The 5,050-nt window shown below is 34.0% G+C and overlaps 1 long non-coding RNA gene across 1 annotated transcript; it reads right to left on the bottom strand.

The window, feature by feature from the left end:
• LOC110264194 lies at positions 3,689–3,937 on the bottom strand. The gene is made up of 2 exons (XR_002349918.1): positions 3,874–3,937; positions 3,689–3,797 (listed from the first exon to the last, which is right to left on the bottom strand). It is a non-coding gene; the product is annotated as an uncharacterized LOC110264194 (long non-coding RNA).

Raw genomic sequence — 5,050 nt, 5'->3', positions numbered from 1 at the left:
TTTCTGTCAGGAATAATACGAAATATATGTCTTATTTACTAAACATAATTTTTTTGTTTCAATGTCTCGTATTTATCAACAAATGCAACCAAAAATCACTAAATTTTGAGTTGAATCTCATCTTATCTATATTATAATCTATTGACAATAGTAAAATTTTAAATGAAACTATAATAAATTGATTTTTGATTTGTCAAATTATATATATCAATTATACTACATGTATATCAAAATTAGCCACTAATATAAAATACATGTTGAAATATAAATATACATTAAAAATATATTAAACTACATATATATTTATACATAAATATATTAATAAATAATTAATTTCAGTGACTAATTTTAATGTACAAATAATATATATAATGAAAATGATTTAACCAACAATTCAAGCCACCTAGCATTTTAGGACATCTTAACTCTTAAGATGCCATGAACATTATCTTTGTACTTTATCCCTTTAAACCTTGCATGCACTAGTCCATGAAGTTTGAAATTAACAAATCATAACCCTAAACTTTTTCTAATTGTGATTTTTTTTAGAATTACTAGCGAATCAGTATAATTTATTCTTTTTTATTATTATTTGTAATTATTAATCTAATTATTTTATTCTAATAATTTAATAATATATTTTTAATTTTTATTTTTAAACATTAATAATTAACTACTAATAAAAAATAATAATTTTTTTAAATTTTTTAATTTTTTTTCCCGCTCTCAGTAAAGTGTATCCCCTTAAAGGTTAGCTTATGTCCGAAGCATCTCTTGAAGCTTTCGTAATATATATATACATGCAAAAGAAAAATGTTAGAAACCAGCAATTTTTGTGATTTGTAGCCATCAAATAGTCATTAATAATGATTTTAATGGTGTGAGATTGGTGTGAGATTTCATCCAATGGCTCACTTTTCTTTGCTAGTTACATGTTAGCCAGAATTTAACAAAGTTGCTGCCCCTAGACTTTTTCCATGCAAAATTACCTCCTTAGTTTTTTAGTGTTTTTTTAATATGTATTCTTTTGTAACAATTAATGAGAAAACTGTCAACATGATGATACATTTACACTTTTAAAAAAGGTTTCAAGAATTGATTTATACATTTTAAAGTTCACAAAATTAAAGTATACACATCATATAAAATTCGGATATTATGGCTTATATATATATAGACTCCTAACACATGAAGTACGGACACTTCGCTGAGTTATCATATTCGCGTGTTGGACACATTTCAGACACGACACTCACCGACACTCGTTCGACACGCGTGTCTGCTGTGTCCAACCGTGTTTAATAAAAAATAAAAAATTCTTCTCCGGACACGCCTGAACACACCTAAATACTATCACGTGTCCGCGTGTCCAGTCTTATTCTTAACATATATTCTTAAAATAAATTTAGATATAGTATATATTATTATTTATTAAAACAAAAAATATTTTAATATTTTAATTAAATAAAATAAAAAATTAAAAAAAAATTAAATTTTTTAATTATTTCAATTTCCTTTTCTCCATCATGGACATAAGTGGAAATAAACAGTCCAGAAGGACTCTGGGATCATATGCTAACCCCATTACAGCTGCATATGGGAGTAGCATCTGAACTAAACATTTTGTTAGTTAGAAAGAATTAAAGATTCTCACAAAATTGGGATATAAAAAATTGCTTCCAAATTCCATACATACGAATATAGTAGTAGTAGAGGTACAAAATGTCAAAATCAGAACTTCAGATATTACTAAATAATTTTTTTGAAAAAAAAGAAAAGAAAAAAATGAATAGTAACGACCTAAAATAAAGAAGTGAATTAACACTAATAAAACTATCTAATATCTAAACCAAAAAAAAGAAGAAAACATTATTTTTTTTCTTTTTTCATTATAATTCCTGGATCCAATACACGATATGCATCTCTTTTTCTATATACCCATTAATTTGTTTACCAATTTTTCTAATATTACATTTATCCTTCAATGACAAACTCATTCATTCATCCATCTCCTTTCCTTTGCGCGAATGAGTTCTTTAAATTTGTCTAAATGCATCAACAAAAACGATCATCAACTTTCTCTCTCCCCTGCATAATTGGACACATTGCTCTGTCCCACTAAAATCTTAGCAGAGCCAACTTTTATAATTTGTACATATCTAATTCAACATTGAAGAAAATTCCTATATGATCTTAAAAGCAAGAAATCTCTAATTACTCTTAGCATTGCCCAGTCATCTTTAATTTCTAAACCACCTACTACCTTCCATTTTTTTTATTGAGAAAAGTATTAAGCTTTTCAACTTTAGCTGACACGTATTGTATACTTTAAACATTTAGACTGCGCAATTCAAAATAATATTGATTTATGAAACAACAAGTGGATCAATCAAATAAAGAGAAATTTGTTCATAGTCAATAATCCAAAGAGAAAAAAAAGGAGTGTTCATCATAGGGTGCCCAAAGAGCATCAAAAGGACAAGGCTTAATAACACAAACCTAAGCTACAATAAAGGGGTATATTTCTGTTCAACAAAACATATTCCTATTAATATGATGGCCACTAAACCAGTATGATGCACAAAACTAAGGCTAAGCTACAATCTTCTCTTTAATTCAGTGTCTTGGTCACCAACAGCAAACCTGTACAAAGAAACTCAATGGATAGAGTGAGCAAGTTTGAAACAGTATAATAATTATAAACAAAGAAAGCAGAGAAAGGTTCATGCTTACATATAGAGTTTGCTATAGGAACCAACTTTAAGATTACCCTTGGATTCAACCTTGGCAGAAAATTGACCATCATCAATTTGGAGCTTGACTATAGCATAAGGAACAAGGTCAAGATCACCACCACGTTCCTCAACAACCTTTTCATCTAGTTCCATGAAGAGATAAATCAGACTTTCCTCGCTACTGTAGTGGCAACAAAAAACATATGACACCCGTCCAGTCAGCTCTTCCAAACCATTCACGTGCACATCTGCCACGAGTTTCTGCTTAGAAGAGTCATAAATGTACCACATAGCTGCAGAGTCAACAATGAGTAAATAGTCACTGCATGCCAATCGAATGAGTTTCCTTGGATAAGAATCACGAATTAGCGGAAACTCCCACCAGCAAAGGTCTTCCCAAAGGTCTTCCCAAATGTTGGCCTCGAAATCATATGAGACGAGCCACTGGTTCTTACCAAAAGAACAATAAAACACAATGAGGGTCTTCTTATGAGGCTTCCTTCTGTCTTCCCACAAAAAGTAAGATTTAGGATTCTCAAACATGTACATATCTTTGGGCACTTCCCTTTTTTCCCATAAATCTAATTTTGGATAGTAGATTTCAACCCAATATCCACCGTCAGTGTCACCCCCAAAGATGCACACTTTGCCATGGTATGGGACCACTATGGGATTCATCCGGTAGTAGAACATGCTTCCGCATAAACTCCAAATCCAAGTAGAACCTTCGTACTTGAGGCACCACATTTTTGCAGGGAAAAAATGTTCCCATTCCAGCTCAAATTCAAATTTTGGTCCATTATTACACATGATACCACCAGCAGTGAACAAGTTGCCACCAAGGGAACAAAATCCTTGACGAATTGGTAATTTGAAATCGATTATTAGATCATCTGCAAGAGGCCATTGGGCAGTTACAGGACCTCCATCTTCAAGATCAACACTTCCATTGGCCTCAGAGATAATTAACATTCTGCGCCTGAAGGTTCTTTTTCTATCTACTACATCCACATTTTCCACCAACATATATATGCTTTTTGGATCAGAACAACCAACATCATCCTAGAATTAGAACAACAATCATAGTGTTTAGAATAAAATTATATAAGAAATTAAAACGTCATAGTTATAAACTGACCTCAGGTTCAGATTCCCTGCCATTAGCAACTGTATCTCCCGAAACCGTCACAACAACACTTCCCAACCACTTTTCAAAATCATAATCGTCTCGAACATGATCCAAATCCCTAAAATGATTGGCGGCCTTAGCCATCAAATTCTTACCATCCCTTTTGCCCACGACAAATGCAGTGAAATTGCAAGCCTTCACAACAACCGCTCCGATCCCAAAGCTCTCCGCGTTATGCACGAGCCAACTGGCGAAGACCTTTGCTCCTTTGGTGTCGGAGAACGGTCCGATAGGTAGGTTCCAAACAAACGAAGTTGAATGAACGAAGAGGATGAGGTTCTCCTTGGGTAGGTTTTCGGGATCGTAAGTCCGAGCATCTACGACCTCCAAAACGAGGCCTTTCGACTCTAACAAATCGCAGAGGAACTTCGCTAGGGCTTCTGCAGCTGAAGATCCGTCTCGCGGAACGAAGTTACACTTGCTCGGGAGGCTCACGAACAGGATCTTGCCACGTGGATTGCGTTTGGGTTGCTCTTGATGGAGTGTTATGAGATTCTCTTTGTGAGGGCGGAGGTGAGACTTGTAGATTAAGAAGAAGGATGCGGCAGTGACCGTGGCGGCGGCCACGCTGGACAGGATAGCGGAAACCGATACATTCGCCGGTAACGAAGGCAACCAAAGGGGCATTATTGGCTATAAGCTCAATTTTGATGCAGCCGTCGAAGAAGGTGACTACTGCATGTCTGCATGTGTCTTGGTCAGGGGTGTTCAAATGATCCAAATTAAACTGTTCATCCAATTTAATCCAAATCGAAAATCGATTAAAATCGTATTAATTTGAATTGAGTAGTGTTAGGGAGCCAATGACCTAAGCGTAAACATCTCATGTTATAAAGAGTTAATTTTGGGTTCACCAAAGTTCGAACTTTTGACCTTTCAAATCTGCAACTCTAATACCATGTCTTGAAAACACTCATCCCAAAAACGTAACTTGACAGGATAATGTAACACTAATAATTATCTCTAATACTTTCTAAACCTTCATTGTACCACGCTTAGGGGTCATTGGCTCCCTATACTTTCTCATTTGAATTTGATTGGATTTTATTTTTTGCAAACCGTTGAATCGGATCGAATTTCGAATTTACTTTTTATAACCGATCAAATCCAATCCAAACCGGACAAT

The sequence above is a fragment of the Arachis ipaensis genome, chromosome B06, assembly GCF_000816755.2.
Source record: "Arachis ipaensis cultivar K30076 chromosome B06, Araip1.1, whole genome shotgun sequence".
In the NCBI taxonomy this organism is placed as follows: Eukaryota; Viridiplantae; Streptophyta; class Magnoliopsida; order Fabales; family Fabaceae; genus Arachis; species Arachis ipaensis.
This window is presented reverse-complemented; position numbering and strand designations above follow the sequence as displayed.